The sequence below is a fragment of the Petaurus breviceps genome, unplaced genomic scaffold (assembly GCF_028583685.1).
Source record: "Petaurus breviceps papuanus isolate PSGF00001 unplaced genomic scaffold, PetGlider_PUasm1.0 37, whole genome shotgun sequence".
NCBI classification, from domain to species: Eukaryota; Metazoa; Chordata; class Mammalia; order Diprotodontia; family Petauridae; genus Petaurus; species Petaurus breviceps.
This window is the reverse complement of record NW_027186296.1, coordinates 99,793,769-99,815,146: the sequence shown is the minus strand read 5'-3', so window position 1 is coordinate 99,815,146 and position 21,378 is coordinate 99,793,769.

The following is a 21,378-nucleotide window of genomic DNA, read 5'->3' as shown; positions in this document are numbered from 1 at the left end:
ATGTCTTCATACAATGCTGGGCATAGATAGATGGAAAACAACACAGTCCCTACCCTCTAACAGCTATGTGCACAAATAAATATAGGACAGAATGTAGGTCAAGGGAAAAGAGAGATCTAGAAGTTCTATAAGAAATTTGGGGTGCTGGGGGTGACCACTTTCAACCTGAAGGATCAGGGAAGCTTTGGAGGAATAGGTGGAACCTGAGCTGGGCTTTGAAGGAAGAAATGGATTTTAGAGATATAGACAAAGTGGTTCACATGAAGGGGATCCAATGCAAAGTAAGAGTCAGAAGAGGGCAGGGCAAGATTAGGGAACATCAGGATCCCCTTGCATGGATCCTGAGGTGAAGGTGTTTGCCCCAGGGGTTGGCTTCTGGAGATGCTTTCGGTGTGATCTCATGTCGGAACAGCAGCAGGTGCTTAAGTGACAATAGGAAACACCACCTATGGGTACAGTAAATGTGTTTTCTGAATCCCAAATCAGAATTCAAGTTCTGCCAGATATTTCTTTTGCAAAGCATCATTAAAAATATACTTTCTTTTGTTGAAAGTGGGACTATTCCAGACAATACTGGACATCTCTAATCCCAGATTCCTTTCTGCCGGTGGGGATTACGGAGAATAGGAGAGAGCTCATTATTTGGAGAATCTCTTTTCATTAAATAAATCAGAAACTATCACATGAAATTTATGTGCTCAACCCTCCTTAATGGCCCCAATATAAAGGGAAATCTATCTTTTGTATTTTCTCATGCCTGGTAGACAAATGTTTTTAATATAGTACTAGGAAAAGGCCAATTAATAAATTAGCATCTTGCTAGTATTTTCCATATAAAAGTAACAATACATAAAACAAGCATTTACTATGAAAACAAGACTTTTTAAACATGTATGTTATGAATAGCTCCCATCTCAATATTAGCTTGGATAGGAGTCCAGAAGTCATCTCTAAAGGTGCTAAACACTGACAGTATTAACATATTATATAGAGGACCTGCCAATGGGATTTTGCTAGGGCTGATTTTGATATTAAAAAAGAATTATTATTAACTTAATATCCATTGACAAATATAAATATTAAATAGACAAACAAAAACTATAACTGATTATACATAAAAATTAATTCTAGTTATTTATAGCTTGTTTTGCAAAAAGAAAATGTTACTTTTAATATGTTTGTAGGTATATAGTCCCATTTATTTCCATGCTCACTTATGGATTTTTTCCTGTGCATTTATCCAGATTTTATTATTGTTATTATTTGTTGTAGTTGTAGACTATGTATATCCTTTTGATTCTGCTTTATTCCTTTTGCATCATTTTATGTGACTTCCCATATTCACTTGTATCCTTCACATTTGTCATGTTTTATGGTACAATAATACTCTATTTCATTAAAATCCCACAATTTGCTTAATCTATCTTCAATTTCTGGACACAGAGCCATTACAAGAAAAATTTTCACCTCTGGCAAAACCAGTTGGTAGTTGAGACCATAGAGAGAAGTAATCAGTGCGGGAGATAGCTCCTCTACAGGTGCACTTGTGAAAGGAAAAAGGATCATCTGGCCCTTCCTCTAGGTTGGTTGGAAGGTCAGACTAAAGGGGGGTGTGATGGCAACAGGAACCCAGGGATGGCAGTTGAGCCCCAAGGTAGTATGGCATAGCAGGAGACCACATGGCGTGGGGATGAGAGTGGCCATAGTGAAAAAGCTTGCTCTCTAGGGGAGGAGCCGTATCTCCTTGGGAAGGTAGCTTGTCTCCTTAAATGTCAGCACCTGGAGAAAAAGCCCTAATCATCTCAAGCTAGTTTTGGCTCTACTATACAATATTTTTATGGCATTTTGTTTTTGCTTTGATAAATAACACAATAAATCAGTATTTGTTAAGCACCTAGTATGCTATGAATATTTTTGTTCAGATGAGCCTTTCTCCTGTCAGTGAGACCTTAGTGTTTACTTTACTGACCCAAAGGGTAGAAAAGGCTTCCTAGAGCTTATTATATAATCCATTTTGCCTTACAAAAAGAGTGCACCAATTCAGTGCTTCAAGAGAAGTGTAATAAATAGCATGCTTATTTTTACATCACATTGAATTTTTACCATTTTAAGTTATCTCTGCCAATTTTAGAGTGGCATCTCCAATTCTTTTAATTTGTATTTCTTTATTTATTATAAAGTTCGAATGATTTTTCAGGTGATAATTTGTGTTTCCTTTGAGAACTAATTAACAGTTACCAAATTCCGACACATACACTGCTAACTAATAATGTAGAAAATTCTCTAGGTGGGACCACTTTGGTCTGCAAGCTTCATCATATTTGGTATGGCCAGCAAATTCCTATCTTCTGTGATTCAGTAACTAATCACAAGAAACAAAATAACCAAAAAAACCCTTTCCGCTGTTATCTTTTAGCTCATCCCTACCCCTCATCCCCCCTCATTCTCCTCTTCTTCCCTCCCCTTCCACTTGGCTCTCAGAAACCCTTATACTGCTGTCACCAAGGCCCCCTCATTCCTAGATCTCTTCCTTTCAAAATCTTTTCATATTCTGGTATTCATGGAAGATGATCTTACTTCTGAAGACTTCCTTAATTCCTTGCCAATCTTTTCTAATGCTCATCATGCCTCTCATACTGGTATAAGTGCCCAACCTAAAATACAACACCCAGAAATGATCCTAGTTACGACCTGATCAAGTCAGAGTACAGTAGTACTGTGGCCTCCCTATCTCTGGACACTCTGCCTGTCTTACCAATCAATCAGTCAATCAACAAACATCGATTAAGCATCAATCTCTCAGGCACCATGCTAGGCTCTGGAGATACAATGGCAAAAAATGAAGCCCTCTAGCATTTAATTGGGAGTATTCACCATGTATAAGTATACAAAACAAATTTACTGAGAGTTCAAAAGGTGTTTACTAAGATCTCTTCCAGACTTGACACTCTAGGACCTTAAGTACTGAGACGATGCACAGGCAAGTGGCCACCATGGGAACAGCTGAGTGTTTCCAATTTGAAGGAATGTTTATATACATGAGCAGGTGGGTACATATGGCATCTTGCTATATAAATGAACAGGTACAACCATGAAGAAGTATATGATAAACAAGGAGTACAATACCCAGGTATAGCAATGCAAGACATCATGGATAAGAAAGGGTTAGGAAAATCTACTTGCAGAATGAGTAGGTGCTTGACCACATGGTCCTGTGATGTCTGTTTCGCTTGGTATGGGGGCGGGGGGGAGAAAAGAGAATACTAGAGAACTGAAAATTCTTAGGAGGGATCAGTGTGATCCCTATTTTAACATTTGTATTTTTATTAATAACTAAACATATTCCACAAATGAAGGGAAAGATAAATGTTCTTGCCATGAACTCTGGATGAGTCATTTGTATGTATATGCTAAGAAAATTACTCACCTTGGAAATGACCCATCTGAACTTGTTGGAGGTGACTAAAGGGAGAAACGAAACACACAGCTCAATAAACTAATCCTCCACCAGACCAAAAAAGGGCACTCTGACACTCGCAGGATTTCATTTTACCCAATAGATTGCATTGGTCAATTGAAGCCTTTTTTTTTCACAGATCAGACCGTTCCTTTTGAGAATTTCTTTGGCCTTGTATCTTCCCAGATCTTAGCACAGTGTCTGGCACGTAGTAAGCACTTAATAAAGGTTGATGGATTGAGTCTTACCCATCCTTTTGGTGAGGGATTCTACTCGTGGCTTTGAAATCTCATGGAGTCTTTGTGAAATCGGTGTATTTACTTGAAGCTAGTAACTCAAGAGCAAGTTCAAGGCTGTGAGATGTGCACTTCACAGGTTCCTTTGTATTCTGACCTACTTACTGAGCACAGGGGGCACCATGACATCCACAGTGAATCATCTTATTGATTTGTAACAGGATACACAGATGCAATCAGCTGGAGAGGCGTAGTAATTGTTTCAGTATGCTCTGTGGACAAACTGCTCTGAACATTGATCCAGCATATTCAGCAGCTACAGCTTTCCCATCTCTGGAACGCTTCCCCTAAAGGCCTGGGGGCCTTTACCTTGTTTGTTCTGTGAAGGCATCTTTAATTAAGTCCTGCAAGGTCTGAGTTAGCACTCACACTCATCTTCCTCTAGGATGGACTCAGGTGTTAATGGTAAAGTGGAAAGATCATTGGGCCAGAAGTTAGGCTTGAGTTCTTGCCCCAACCCTTCCACTAACTAACTTTGTGACCTCTGAGTAAGTTACTTTACCTTAGTCAGCATCAGCTTACTCAGATCTTTTTTTTTTTTTATTTTTGGAGGGCAATTGGGGTTAAGTGACTTGCCCAAGGTCACACGGCTAGTTTGTGTGTGTGTGTGTGTGTGTGTGTGTGTGTGTGTGTGTGTGTGTGTTAAGTGTCTGAGGTCGGATTTGAACTCAGGTCCTCCTGACTCCAGGGCAGGTGCTCTATTCACTGCACCACCTAGCCGCCCCCTAAGCTTACTCATATCTTAAAAGAGACAGGTGTATTTCATGATCTTTGATGGTGAGCTCTAAGATTCTATTATTCTATACCAGAGTTTCTGAACCTAGGCTCTGTGAATTTGTTTTTCTTTTTATATCAGAATAGCTACATTTCAACATCATTTGTTTCCTTTGTATCCTATGTATTGTATTTGATGGATTAAAAAAAATTCTTCTGAGAAGTGGCCCATAGGTGTCACCAGATGGCCAAAGGGCTCCATAACACAAAAGGTTCAGAATCTTGTTCTATATTGCTTCTGTACTTCTGAAACATTAAATCCATAAAGTTTACATAAGTGCCTATATTAGGCAGGATTGTAGCTTATACTTTTTCATAATTGTACAATAAGGAAGAGAATCCTGGAGGTGTAGTGGATAAGGAACTTCCTTCAGTCTGGAAGACCTTTGTTCAAGTCTTGCTTCTAAACACACTACTCTGTGTGAAGTCTTTAAATTTCAGAGGAAATGTTAATCAGTATTAGTAGAGGGAGTAAGATCCCACAAAGATAAAATCAGTCAAGGTATTCGGTCAAAATGATAATGATGATGATGATAAGAGAATGACCTCCAACCACATACCTCTCCATATTCTAGATCTCTTTAAACCAAGACTGACTCTTTCTTATTTAGATCCAAGGACTAGAGGCAGCTTGAGTATCAGGTGGAGAAGTGATCTTGGAGTCAAAGATCCAACACTTTTGATGCTTGAGACCCTAGAAAATCACTTAACCCCCCATGTACCTCAGGAAACTCCCTATGATTTAGTTACCAAATCTTAGACTCATTGAAAGAGGTGGATGGAGTTCCTTAGGCTGCTCAGCCCATGATAAGGAGACTGGGAAATGGGGCCATGGCTAGTATGAGGATACTATTGCCCAGAAGACAGAATCAGAAAGAGATGTCACATATAGCCCTGAGGTATGTGGGCAACTTTGTGTTTTATTTCTCAGGTCTATCACAGTGCCTGGCACATAGGAGGCTTATTGATTGATTTAACAGAAGTAGTTTCATTTTGCTAGTGGAAACTAATTCTGACTGGGGTAATTGATTAATTACAGTCATTTCCAGGGCTTCATGAACCTTTCTCAACTTGTGGATATTCTATGAGTTAAACAGTGAAAGAAATTCATGATTATCTATACAGTCATTGCCTTTAAGGATGGCTGTATTTTATCATCAAAAGATAGAAGAAAGCTAGAATGCAGAATTTCAGAGCCTACATTTTTTTTATTTATATAAGCCATCTATATGGGGGGTTCATGAATAGGAATGGTGGGATTGTACAGAATATGAAATAAGTAGGGAGGGAATATGGAATTCCCTTCCCCTTAATGAAGTTATGGACTAAAGGAGGAAAACAAGACAAGAAGTTATGCTTTTTTTTTTTGGAGGGCAATTGGCCCAAAGTTACATGGTTAGTAAGTGTGTCAAGTGTCTGAGGCCTCATTTGAACTCAGGTCCTCCTGACTCCAGGGCTGGTGCTCTATTCAATGTGCCACCTAGTCACCCCAAGACAAGAATTTATAATAATACTAACAAATAGATAAGAGCACATATATCTGAATGGAAGCACGTTATTAACACTTTCTCTCTCTTGAAATTACTTTTTATAAACTTTGTATTGACTTTTGTACTTGTTCTATTATGATTGCCTAGTAGAAGATTGTACAGCTCCTGGTTAATAAATTTTTGTGGAACTGAAATGAATTGAATAAGTCAAGGAGCTGAAACATGTTTTATAGAAGGTAACTGCATATGGTGCAAATATGTTGTATCAAAGCATATGTTTAATCAAGAAATTACAGTTCTAAAAAAAAATCTGGCACCAACCCATTGTATCAAAGTGAAATCATTGATTGACTTTAATATTCATATTTTCTTAAGTTTTCCAATGAATGTTTCCTGCTATATACCTTTCAGGGCAAGATGGATTAAAGATGTTCACTCTCATAACCTTTTAAATATCTGCCTTTTTCTGGGTGGATAGGAGATTTACCAAGGACAACACTTGAATTTCTTCACAAACAAAGAATGCCTATTTTTGGAATGCTCCCTGCTATCCTGTAAGTATCAGAATGTAAAATTAATGCAGTGCAAATGTAGAAAAGAAATGATGGTGTCTTTCAATAAATGGTCCTCTGTAGAAGTTATTTTGAAGCAACAGAAAAGGCAAACTAAAAATACACACAGGTGTATTTAAGGGGCCTAAGACACATGAATAGTACTACCTTTCCAGTAGCTCTTTCAAAAATTTTTTGATGCTTTTTGTTTCTTTTTTTTTTAAACTTCACTGTTTCCCAATGACACACCCCTCCATAGAAGCCTCTTTGTAATAAAGAAAAAGACTTGAGCAAATCAAAGTGTATGCCACATTCATCACCCATTGTCCACCACTTCTTTGCTGAGAGGAAGTGTATTTTTCTCCTCAGCCCTCTGGAATAAAAAATTCTTTATTATATTATTCTGAACTCATATGTCTTTTAGTGCTATTTTCCTTAATATTAAAGTAACTGAGTATTCGAGGAGTTCTTCAGTCTGGAGTAGAATTTCATGAATGTTTTTGCTTCAGGGTATAATAAATGACCATGGTCCTCAGTGAAAGTTGATTGAGTTTGTGTTCTAATGAAAATAATAATGATCTAGGATTCATGAGACCTGGGGTTTAAGTGTGGTTCTATGATACTCGTTTGCTTTGTGACCTTAAGCAAATTACTTATTCTCTCTGTAAGTCAGTTTCCCAGTCTGAGAAATAAATTATGATAGTGTCTGCTCTTTTTGCCTCAAAGACAGAGGAACCAAGATGGAGGAGTATAAAGTGTACTGTCTGGTAGTTCAGGAGACCTGGGTAATAGGCCACACTCTGCCATTTATGTAGCTGCATGACTTTGGACAAATCACTTTACTTGTCTGGACCTTGCTTTCTAAAATAAACAGGGCTGGACTACATGATTCCTAAGGTTCCTTTTACTAGTGGGATTTTATGACTTCTCTTTGATTATTGGGAAGCCAAGTGAAATCATAGATGTGTAAATGTTTTGATTTCTTCAGTAGAAAATATCTGTATAGAAGGTCCAAGGAACATTAAGGCAAACTTCTAATGAAAGCCAAAGTAAAAGTCAAATGGGCTATAATACCTAAGTATTTATAATATTACTCTTTGTGGTAGCAAAAGCCTGGAAGCAAAGTGGGTGCTCATCAATTGAGAATGGCTGAAAATTATGCTCTATGAATATAACGAAATAAAATTGTACAGTAAGAAATGGTGAACATGAAGAATTTAGAGAAAAATGGGAAGAGTTGTGTGAAATGAGGCATTGTTGACAAGAAGAATCAGAACAAACATATACATTGTGTCTAACAACATAAATGAAAAGAAAACAAAAAGGAAGCCCATCTCTGAGTAATTGTAAAGATCAACGTTAATCCTGGAGAGAACAGGTAACAAACCACACCTCTTTTCTCTCTGTAGATAACATACTAGAAGGCCAGAATGTGGCATGCGTTATCAGACACAACCATGTGTTGGTTTTTTTTTTTATTTAACTGCTTTTATTAATAAGGAAAAGATAATTCTAGAGTGGGTATCTAGAAATGACCAAGATATAAAAACTGAAAGCAGGATGGTACTAGGTCTTCAATTTTATTGGTGTTTGGCAGAGGTGTCAAACACAAAGTACCTGAGTAGACTCCTGAATGCTGCCCCAAACAGATTAAAATGTAATTGGGAAACATTCAACATAATAAATAAAAATACAATAAAACATGGATGGAATAGCTTTTGTCTCAGACAATGAACAATAATATCAAGGATGACCACAAGTTCGGTCAATAGTTAAAGGATGAAGATATTTCCTTCCTGAGGAAAATTATATTTAAAATTCCAAAGTAACAACCCACCCCTACCCCCCTGCCATTTGTAGGGGAATTTGGGGAAGAAGGGTAATAAGTTTTCTTTACTTAATTGAGAAAATGAACATCATTTTTGTCTTTCCCTATTATCATGTGAGCTTCTTGAGGGTAGGGGTTATCTCCTTCCCTTTTTTAAAAAAAAAAATATCGCAGAGTTTTATGCAGCACTTGACAAATAAGTGTTTTAATAAATTTTTTCATTTATTTTTTTTTAAGCAGTTGGGGTTAAGTAATTTGCTCAAGGTTACACGGCCAGTTACTTCTGGGTGTGGTGCTAAGTATTTGAGCCCGGATTCCATCCCCAGGTCATCCTGACACTGGGGCCTGTGCTCTTACTCACTGTGCTACCTGGCGGCCCCTAAGCAATTGGGGTTAAGTAACTTGCTCAAGGTTACATAGCCAGTTATTTCTGGGTGGGTGCTAAGTATCTGAGCCCGGATTCCATCCCCAGGTCATCCTGACACTGGGGCCTGTGCTCTTACTCACTGTGCTACCTGGCCACCCCAATTTTTTTATTTATTTGTCATATACAGTCTATTCTCAAAATAGTGTTAGATTGGGTCTAAACTGATGCTAACAAATAAATTTTAGATTTGGGTAAGGATTTTCAAGTTGGACATACATACCCACACATATACATGTACACACACAAAACATACATCCAGGCATGTATAATGTATACACATGCAAATATATTGTGCAAACATGTACATAACATGAAACTCCTTATACAAAAACAAAACTGATCTATCAGTATTGTCTAGATCTAATCCGACATTATTCTAAGAATAGAATATACAGGATAAAGGAATATGTAATAAATATGTCTGTCTATCTATCTACCTGTCTGTCTATCTATCTATCTATCATAGGATCTGGAGTTGGAAGGACTTATTATTGTTCAATCATGTCTGATTCTTTGCTACTCCATTTGGGGTTTTCTTGGCAAAGATACTTGAGTGGTTTGCCATTTCATTCTCCAACTCATTTTACATATGAGGAAACTGAGGCAAACAGAGTTAAGTGACACAGCTAGTAAGTGTTGGAGGCTGGATTTGAACTTAGGTCTTCCTGACTTCAGGGCTGGTGATCTGTACCACCTAACTTCCTGGAAGTATTCCTAGAGATCATTTAACAACATCTCATTTTATAAATGAGGAAATAGAGACTCAGAGGTCCAATGGCGTGTTCACAGTCACAAGAATGAGATAAGTAGCAGAACCAGGATTGAGACCCAGGTTTTCTGACTCTCAGTCAAGGGCTCTTTCTATCACAAATTACTGCTTGTCTCTAGAAAAAACTCACAGGATGTGTGTGGGAGTCACTTCTCCACTTGCTATGTACCTTGGTTAAGACCATTTCCAGGCCCCAGTTCTCTTATCTGGAGATAAAGGGTTGTCTCTCAGGTCCCATCCAGCTCTAAATCTTAGGAGTCTTGTGGGCCTTACTTTACTTATCTTTACAATGTGTGTTAAAATACTTGTATTACTCACCTTCCAGTTTTGTTCAACTTTGTAAAACTAAAAAAGTTAGATAAATATGAATTATTACCTACTTCTAATTGCCACTTCTATTTCCTGACCTTTCAACCCTGACACTTTACTCCCCAGGCACCTTGCTTCCTGGGCCAGAAACCACAACCTTTTGTCTATGAAACCCCTTCCGTAGGGCTCCTGCTGACCTATTTGATGAGTACCTCTCCCTCCTCCAAAAGCCTAGTTTCAAGTTCTTGGACCATAATTAAATCAATAGTGCCATACTGTCATGGCTACTAGAAAAAGTAGGTGAGTCTACTGTGTGATGACTCCACTAACTACCCTTGTGTATCATTTTTGAGTATGCTCTGGCCCTTTATCCTAGAACTAGGCTGCATCTGTAGTTCCCTAAGGGGTTTGGGGTTTTCTCTTCTTTACTGCCATCTGCTCCAAACTTCACAGGCTATACTCCCCCACATTCTTGCAGGCCAGTGAACAGCATTCTAGTTTCAAATGACCACTTAACATTAATTTGCTTCTACAAGGAGACATTTACTAATAAAATATGGCAAGAATGGAAATACAGATATTTTTCCTTAACAAAATTTTGTTTAGACTCCCCCAGTTGAATGGCTATATGTGTTGAGGAAATCAGTATCTTTTTCTTCCTTCTCCTTTTCCTCCTCCTCCTCTTCCTTTTCCTTTCCTTCTTTCTCCTCCTCCTCATCTTCCTCCTCCTCCTCTTATTCCTCCTCTTCCTTTTTCCTCCTCTACTTCCTCATTCTCTTCCTCCTTTTCCTTCTCCTCTTCCCCCCAACTTAACACCAAGCCTGAACTCCCTGTCAGAAAAGAAATTCTTTGAGATCAAGAACTAGCTTTACTTTTGTATTCTGTATGCATTCCCCTCCCCAGCTCTTAGCATACTTGGTTCCTATCAAATAGGATTAGTAATTATTATCCAACCTATTTCATAGTGTTATCATGCCTAGCACAGAGTAGGTACTTGTTGGTTGATCGATCTGAAAAATTAAAAGCTTTATAGAAATATCAAGGATTACTATCTAGAAAAGGATAAAGAAAAGCTTCCTTGGTCTTATATATTAAGCACTAAATTCACCTTGCATTTTCTTGAGGCTATAAACATGCATAAATATTTTTTTCTTTTTTTTTCCTTTCTATGAAAATATGGAAACATGACTTTTAGGGAAATAAGTTCATACTCCTCACAGTCATTAAACGCAAACACTCCTCTGAGTGTTGTCATAATATCAAAGAACCATAGATTTTAGAATTAGGAGGTATCTTAGAGGTTGTATGCTTCAGTGCCCTCATTTTACAAATGAGGAACTTAAGACTTGGAAAGGTAAAGGGCCTTGACCAAGGTTACACAGATAATAAGTGACAGATCCTGCCTCCAAACCTAGGGCTCTTACCATGGCACCACATTGCCTCTTGACTTTGTTCTTTGTCTCCCTATGAATATTTGAGTCAAACTGGAAAATTCCCACCATCAGTTCAGCTTCTAGGAAGGCAGGCTGTCCTGTAATAAATCCTTTCCATTTCCCTTAAATTATCTTCAGATACACTTTAGTAGTATATGTAAAGCTATTTTCTAGAGATGACTAAATGAACGTCTCCTGATGGGCATTTGTTTTTAAGGTTTTGGCACAGCATCTTCTCAGATCCATGGAGTCAGGATCTCTATGGAGGCTTCAGAGAAACGATTCCAACAATACAAACAGTGCAGCGGATACAAGCCATCCTTTCAGTCAGCAGTTTCTCCCCTGAACCTGTCAACGGGGCTGCCATTTCTTATGGGCATTTTATGGTCAACACTTTGAGAGTCTCCCAGGGCAGAGTCACACAGCTCCCATTGGCTTTAATAAGAGACATGCGCCTGAAACCACATGCTGCACTTGGAAAATTTATGGGCTGACCTAAGCATCCTCTCCAGGGAAGCGAGATATTTTACTGCTCCCTGAGTCAGTCAAAGAGAATCAAAACCAAATGTGTCTGCATTTCATGTGAGCATTTTTTTTACATATATATAAACTTTGCAAATATCAATTATGTGTGGTTTGCTATTATGAAGTTTCTTTCCCTTTTATGGAGGTCGAGGAGAGGGGGAAGGGTGGCATAGTTGAAATGTAAGACTTGTAGCTGGCGCCATACAAGGCAGAGTGCCCAAGACTGGAATTCATCTATTATAGTGCCATGTTTTACCCTGCCTGCTAAGCAATAAAAATATACTCTTATCTCCCAATTTTATTCCACTGTGGGCAGGACATTTGCCGGGGAAAGCAGATTTCGCCATTATAGGTCTCAAATACTGGAAGAACAAACTAATTTCATGACTGTCCAACTATTTGAAATGTAATAATTGCTTGCAGTCAGATGAAAAAGAATCTTGGCTTTGCTACTTCGTAGCTATATAAGTGACTTTAGGCAAGTCACTTCCCTTAGTTTCTTGGGCCTTAGTTTTTGATCTGAAAATAAGGAGGTCTAGAGCTAGGAGGTCTCTAAAAAAACTTCCAATCTAACTCCTACAATCCTGATGTTTTTTTTTTTATATGAAGATGACACAGTTTCCTATTAGTAGGGTAGTAAATGAACTGCTGTCCAGATTTTCACTGGACTGCATATAGATTTCCCCCTACCCCATTAAAGTAATTTCTTGATATGGAACCCTCTTTTATTGAATCCTCCCTTGTAACAAAGAAAAAACAGGCAAAACTGATGAATGAAAAGACCACGTGTGATGGCATATGTAACATTCTATGCCTGTTATATATCCTATGCCTCCCACCTCTCTACCAGGTTCAAGCATTTTATAATCTGTTCTCTGGGTCCTGTGTTAGTCATTACAATTAAACTGAATTTCACTCTCTTTTAGTGTTGTTTTCATTTCTTTTTCTTGTTGTGATTCTATTTCTATTTACTTTGCTGTCATTTTCATGTAAGACTTTCCATCTTTCTCTGAATGAAATTTCTCCTATTCACTGATAGTATAGGAAGCATCCCATTACATTCATATGCCATGATTTGTGCAGCCATTCCCCAGTCAGCGGGTACCCATTGTTTCCAGTTTCTCACTACCACAAAAATCATAGCATGCATTTTCTTTTCTTTGTAAATATTATTTTATTTTTCTAATTACATGTACAGATAGTTTTCAGCATTCATTTTTATAAGATTCTGACTTCCAAATTTTTCCCTTCTCTCCCCCTCCCCAAGACAACAAGCGATCTGATATAGGTTATACATGTACAATCATGTTAAACATATTTCCATATTAATCATATTGTAAAAGAAGAAATAGAATAAAAGGGAAAAGCCATAAAAACCAAAAAAGGTGAAAATAATATGCTTCGAGCTGAATTCAAACTCCATAGTTCTTTCTCTGAATTTGGATAGCATTTTCCTTGATGAGTCTTTTAGAATTTTTTTGGATTATTGTATAGCTGAAAAGAGCCAAGTCAATCATAGTTAATCATTGCACAATGTTGCTGTTACTGTGTATAGTGTTCTCCTTGTTCTGCTTACTTCACTCAGCATCAGTTCTTGTAAATCTTTCCAGGTTTTTCTGAAATCTGCTCATCATTTCTTATAGCACAATAGTATTACATTATATTCATATACTACAACTTTTTCAGCCATTCCCAACTGATGGGCATCCTGATTGCCCTTTGGGTGTAGTCCCAAATTGCTCTCTAAAATGGTTGGATCAGTTCCCAACTCTACCAGCAATTTAATAGTGTCCCAATTTTCCCACATCTTCTCCAACATTTATCATTTTCCTTTTCTGTCATAGTAGCCAATCTAATAGGTTTGAGGTAGTACCTCAGAGTTGTTTTAATTTGCATTTCTCTAATCAATAGTGATTTAAAGTATTTTTTTTCATGTGACTATAGCTTTAATTTCTTCATCTGAAAACTGCCTGATCGTATCCTTTGACCATTTATCAATTGGAGAATGAATTGTATTCTTATAAATTTGACTCAGTTCTCTATATATTTGAGAAATAAAGCCTTTATCAAAGACACTTCCTGTAAAGATTGTTTCCTAGGTTTCAACTTTCCTTCTAATCTTGGTTGCATTGATTTTATTTGTACAAAAACTTTTAAATTAAATGTAATCAAAATTATCCATTGTGCATTTCATAATGTTCTCTGTCTCTTGTGTGGTCTTAAATTCTTCCCTTTTCAATAGATCTGACAGGTAAACTATTTCTTGCTCTCCTGATTTGCTTATGGTGTCACTCTTCATGTCCAAATCATGTACCCATTTTGACCTTATCTTGGTATAGGGTGTGAGAGGTTGGTCTCTGCCTAGTTTCTGCCATACTGTTTTCCAGTTTTCTCAACAGTTTTTGTCAAATAGTAAGTTCTTATCCCAGAACACAGAAAACATTTTCAAGATGACTAGCTGTGATGAAGAGTACAATCTGTGGCCCTGCAAACAGGTGAAAGTAATTATTCAAAACAGGGATTGATCTTGTAATTTTAGGCTAATGACCACCAATTCTAAACAAAAACATTTCAGTTCCATTAAGCAAAAAGTTTTAAACTCTTTAAGGGCAGGAATGATTTTTGCTTTTTCTTTGCATTCCCAGAGCTTAGCACAGTGCCTGGCATACAACAGGAACTTAATAAATGCTTTGTTGTTCAAGCTTTTCGGTCCTGTCCAACTCTTCTTGACCCCATTGGGAAGTTTTCTTGACAGAGATACTAGTGTGGTTTGCTATTTCTTCCCCTAACTCATTTTATAGATGAGGAAACTGGGGCAAACAGGGTAAAGTAATTTGCCCAGGATCATAGCTAGAAAGTATCTGAGGTCAGATTTGAACTCATGAAGATGAGACTTCCTTGACTCTAGATCTGGTGCTCTATCCCCTGAGTCACCTAGCTGCCTAATAATAAGTGTTTATTGATCAAATACTTACTGTATGCAAAGCACTTCACTAGTCTCTGAGGAGATGCAAATTGCAGGTAAGACATAATTGCCATAATCACTTTTCTTCCTAGAGTTTGAAGTCTATCCTGTAGGTAGTAAGAGCCAAAGATAACTTGAATACACAATATTATATGATAAATTAAGTAGAAATGTAAAACAGGTCCATGAGAGTGTGTGTGCAAGGTTATTTCTGGCTGGCAAGATAAGGGAAACCTTTATGGAACATGTGACATTTTAATTGGATGGAGACTAAATCAGTAGGTAAAGAGGAGGAGGGATGACAATGGAAATTCCTGGCACAGGGAACTGCTGGGCAGAGGCATGGTGATGGGATAACCCTCTGATACCCTGAGATGTAGGAGTCCTTTGCATACATGTCTTTCGAGCTTCACAATAACCCTGGGAAGTTTGTACCACAGGTATTTGTTTGCATCTTGACTTAATAGAGAAGGAAACAAATTCAGAGGGGTGAAGTAACTTATTTAAGGTTCTTACAACTAAAAATCAGAGGCAGGATTTGAACCTAATCCCAGGTCTGACACTCTCTCTACCATGTCATGTTCCCTGGGTTATACCAAGAATATCAAGGTTTCAAAAGAGGGAAATGAAATGTAGAATTGAGCCATTAATAGCAGTGGTGAAATCAGATGTAAGAGCAGATATGGAAGGGGGAAAATAAAACTGGTTTTGGACTTGATGTTTGAGGTCAGGATCCACATACTTGCAAAGATATCCTGTGAATGCTTGGAGATGGAGATCTGCAACTCCAAGGAGAGGGCAGGGCTGGAGATCTGAGAGTTTTTTGCACCAAGGTCATTGTTGAAGCCTATGCAGTAAGTGAAATTATTAAAACAAAGCATGGAAAAAGAAAAGAGAAGGTCAAGGACAGAACCTTGGAAACAATCACCTTAAAGAGTTGAAAAAAAGATGAGAACCCAGTGGAGTAGACCAGGAAGCAAGTTAGGTGGGATAGGAAAAACAGAAGAGTGTGCTATCTCTGAAGTCAAAAGAGAAAAAAAATATATGGAAGGAGAGGTAGAGCACAGATTCATTTATACTCACATCCCTCATATACATAATTGTATCTTCTTTTTTTTCCTTTTTGGAGGGGGGAAGGCAGGGCAATTGGGGTTAAGTGACTTGCCCAAGGTCACACAGCTAGTTTTATATTAAGTGTCTGAGGCCGAGTTTGAACTCAGGTCCTTCTGACTCCAGGGCCGGTGCTCTATTCACTGCTCCACCTAGGCACCTCTACATAATTGTGTCTTACAGATCTCTTCCTTTTGCACCTAGAAATCTGATGATGGGTCAGATAAGTTAGTCCAGTTCATCCTGGCTTCTCCTGGTTCTTTAAGCTCCAGTTATCCCCTATCACCCTGTCTTTTTCAAAATTGCCTATTAACTAATCCATCTTTATTCATTCTTTTATCCTATAAGTCAATCTTTCTTTTTAAAACAACAACCTCAATGAATGAAATGATTGATTTTATTATTTATTATTCCCTTGGCAAGTTGTATTTCTTTACCTTTCTGAACATTTCTGTTGTTGAGAATATTCATGAGTCAAACATTCTGCTCACTTCTGCTTTATTTTCTACTGAAAACAAATTTTTTTAGTAGGAAAGCCTGAAATGCCTTCATTTGGTGGAACGTTCATTCTTTTTTAAAAAATTGATGATTAAGTTCAAGCTTGCAGAATATGTCATTTTAGGTTGTAAATTTGCTTGTGCTCCTGCTGTGGACCCATGGAGGTTTGTTGGGAAGAAGTCACTGCATGAACACTTTTAAGTATTAAAGTTCTCCAGTGTTAATTAATTGAGGATTTTACCTTGTCAGGGATTCTGTCTTCTGGGGATTTAGTTTCAATTACTCTACATCTGGCACACAATACCTTCTGGGATGAAATGGTGGATTGTGGAAAATTTGGAGAAAATGACTAATCTATCATCTTGCTGGTTGTATGACCCAGAAGTCCCAAGAAAGGATAAATCAAGTAGCAAACCTTAAAGTGCTATATAAATGTTATTATTATAATGATAATTATTACTATTACCCTTAAGAAAGGCCTCTTGTAGGTAAGTCAAGAAGAGAGCCTAGATTTCAAGAGGCAGAGGTGAGAAGGTGAGAAATCATTCTAGTTATAAAATGGTCACAGTCTGTGCAAGGGCACAAAGACAGGAGATGGAATAGCAAGAAATCTAAATTGACAGGAAGATAAAATACATAAGATTGATCTATAATTAGCCTGGAAATATAGGGTGGAGCTAAATTATGAAGGACTTCTAATGCTAAAATAGAGAAGTTTATCCTTAAGGTGACAGGGAGCCATTGATACTTCTTGATTGGGGTATTACCATAGTCAGACTTGGGTTATGAGAATGAATTGGAGCAGAGGGCAACTCCAGAAAGACTGTTGCAATTAGAAGGTTATTTCAGTAGGCTCAAGTGAGAGGTGATGACAGGAGCTAGGACGGTGTGAATAGAGAGGAGGAAGATGAAAAAGATAGTGAAGAGGTAGAATCAACAAGACTTGACATCTGATTGCATGCGAGGAGTGTGCATGAGAGTGAAGAGTTGAAGGTAATTCTGCACTTCTTTTTGCTTTTTTCCCTCGTGTTGAGGACACCACATACTTCCAGTCACCCAGGCAGGTTCACAACTTCAGAATCATGCTCAACTCTTTGCTCTCCCTTACCTCCTCCTTGTAACTGGTTTCCAAGTCACAGAATCAGAGGTTTAGAACAAAAAGGGATCTTCGAAATCACTGAATTCATGTCCCCTCATTTAAGAAAACAAGATGTTGAGATCCAGAGAAGTTAAATGATTCATCCAGGGTCCCACAGCTGGCAAGAGTCTCAGGTGGGATTTTAATGCAGGTCTTTCTAAGTCCAGTGCTTTACCTAGGATGTCATCCTGCTTGTCTGATCTTGTGAATTCTATCTTTACAACACTTCTCTATTGATATTCCTGCTTCTAGAATTTTCCCTTTCCCATCCATTTCCCATACAGCTTCCAGAATAATCTTTCTAAAATAAGAGCTTGGCATATGAATGTAATGGAATACTATTGTGCTATAAGAAATGATGAGCAGGAAGATTTCAGAAAAACCTGGACTTACATTAACTGATGCAAAGTTAAGTGAGCAGAACCAGAAGAACATTTTACACAGTATCATCAACATTGTGTGATGATCAACTAAGAATGACTTAGCTCTTCTCTTCAATACAATGATCCAAGGCTATTCCAAAGCACTTGTAAAGGAAAATACTATCCACACCCAGAGAAAGTACTGATAGAATCTGAATGCAGATGGAAGCATACCATTTTCACTTTATTTTTTGTGTGTTTTTTACTTTTGGTCTGTTTTTTTTTTTACAATATGACTTATATGGAAATATTACACATATGATTGCACATTTATAACCTATATCAAATTGTTTACTTTCTTAGAAGGGGGAAAGGAAGGAGGGAGAAAATTTGGATCTCAAAATAAAAAAAAAAGAATGTTAAAAATTATCTTTACATGCAATTGGGAACATTTCTATTAAAAAATAAAATTAGAACTAGGAAGATGAACCACAATCAAATGGATGTATAGTTAAGAATTTAGGACCTTCACCAGACAGAGTATCAACTGCCTACATAAGCCTTATTCATTAAATCCACCTTTCTTGACTTGTTTGTTGTGGATGATGGGCAGTGAAAACAAATAGGTAATGAAGAGCTAAGATAAGTGATAAAAAAAAGGAAGGAAGGAATACTAAAAGACTCAATGTTCCAGTGGTTAGAAAGCATCTTATTGTTGAGATGATGGCAGAAGATGGAGCTGTGCAATGGAGTTGTGTAGTGGATGATAGCCAGTCCCATGCACAGAACCAGGAAGGAGTTGGTGCTGCATAGAGTAGATCACTCTATGGCTATGAAAGTGCTACATGATGACTTTGAATGTATGGGTCAAGAAAGAACCCTGAGAGCTAGTAAGAAAAAGATTTTACTGGTCTAAAATGGCTGAAGATTTCACTAAGAATGGATATTAAGTAAAAGTATTACCAACTCATGATTCATTTTTGGAAAATATGAGCATTTTTAGAACTTGTCTATATATATATATATATATATATAAAATCTCTAGAAGGAGTTAGTAAAAATACATATATGTATATATGTATGTATATGTGCATGTATATATACATATGCATATACTATAGCTACTTACCCTCCCCCCCCCCATGCACACATCACAGCCATCATCTAGGGAAGCAATTCCTATGGGGAAGGGACCACTCATCCTTACCAATTGTCAGCCAAATGTCAGGCAAGCCAACCTAGCTGAATCAGCAAGGTACCTTGAGAGAGACTGTAGGTAGCAGATGCCAGATAAGTCAAATCACCACCATCACCTTAGTTATGAAGGGCTTTGAACTCCAAAGCATTTTCATTTGATCCTAGAGATAATAGGGAACCAGAAGAGTTTATTGAATAGGAGTGACATGGTCAGATCTGCCCTTTAGGAAGATCAGTTTGACAGCTGTGTGAAGGATAGACTAGAGTAGGGAGATACTTGAGACTTAAGTGTATTTCAATATAACATATATTTATATAACATAAATAGGCTTGCCAAAAATGTCTGTGTGTGTATTTTGGTAAGCCCCAAAGCCAAGGATGAAAGGCAGGTGGAGAAGAGGAACTGTATTGCAATGGACTTGCCTTGATTCTCTATCCCTGGCACCTGAACTTGTACTACTGTGTATTAAAAAAATGTGACTGTGTATTAAAAAAAAATGCTGCAGCAGAGCCATTCCCAATATATCAAGGAACTTTTCCGTTCCCTTTTCAAAGGCAGAAGCCCTTTCCCAATCCTCTAAGCTGTGGGCCCTTCATAACCTGGTTCCTTCCTACTTTTTCAGTCTTCTTATACCTTATTCCTATCATGTACTTTGTGACCCAGTGATATGGGTCTCCTTGCTGTTCTTCCCATGAGTCTCTCCATCTCCACACTCTAGGTATTTTCAGTGGCTATCTCCCATGCCTGGAATTCTCTCCCTCCTCATCTTCATATCTTCTTTAACTTTCTTCAAATATCAACTACAATCTTACCTTTTACTGGAGACTTTGACTAATTTCCCTTAATGCTAGTGCCTTCTTTCTGCTCATTATCTACAATTTATTCTGTGAGCCCCTAGAGAACAGGGACTGGGTTTTTTGTTCATTTATTTGTTTTGGGGGATGGTTTGCCTTTCTTTGCATCCCCAGCACTTAGCACAACGACTGGCACATAGTAGGGACTTAATAAGGGTTTATTGACTATCACTTGCAATCTCTAAACTGTTTTGCTTAACTTTTTAGGATTGTGCTTTGTAGGGCTTTACTCATGAGTATCCCCTCCTGGATTACTGCCTTGTTGGGGCAGAGGGGCATGCACAATTCAGTGAAACTATGATCTGTGCCATGCAGGATTATCCAAGATGGATAGGTCATAGTGGAGAGTTCTGGCAAAAGGTAATCCACTAGAGAAGGCAATGGCAAATCGCTTTGCCAAGAAAACCCAATGCACCAGAAGGGCCTAGCATACTATGGTCCACAGAGTCACAAAAAGTGGGACACGATTGAACAGCAAAATTTTGAGTATGTTGCAGTGTGATTGCTTGTCAAAATGAAATTTTAGCAAAATTGATCGATTAACCCATTCTTTCCCTATAACAACTGCTAAGATTTCACCCCATGCCTACACTAGGGCTTGTTGGGCTACCTACTCCTGTCTTAGACTTTGCTGTCCTGGAAGAGGAGGCTGAGCTACGGTTCCTTCCACTTTGGTGATTCTATGAACTATTTCAAAAGAGAAAACTTTACGGTTTCAATGTGTAGAAAGGAGTTTTGGATTGACAATTTTTTTTTCCTTTTAATTTATGGCTTCCTTGACCAATCCTCTGCCCTCAAAAAATAAGTAAATCATGGTCAATCCTAGCATACCAATAATGAGAGTATTTAGATTTTATTTAAAAAGGCATTTGTTTAAGACATTTCAGAAAGAGTATATTGTGCTGTAGGAATGCAAAGCTTGCTCTTACAATAATAAATATGAAAAGTTTCAGATGTTACATAGCATTTTAGGGATGGTTATAAATTGTTGGCTCTAAAGTTTGGGGAGTTAAATTTAAGCTGAAGGCCCTTTGTCCTCTGTTCTCTGCCCTAATTTTCTCAAGGAAGGAGTCCTTCCTGGGTTGATGAGAGAGAGGATGATTATTAAAGACCATTAAGGGTTTTTCTTTCAGATTCACCCAAATGCTACAGACTAGCATAATTTAAAATGCTTTATTAATGATGAGGGGAGCCTGGTCTTCTCTACTAACAGATCAGAGATAGTGTAGGGTAGCAGACAACTTGCTAGTCTTGAAGTCAGGAAGAGCTGGGTTTAAATCTCACCTTAGACTAGCTGCATGATGTTGGCCCAGTCACTTGATCTCTCTGGGCTGCAGTTTCCCCATCTATAAAATGGACACCACCATAACAGCCTTGATTCCCCCCAGGGCTGT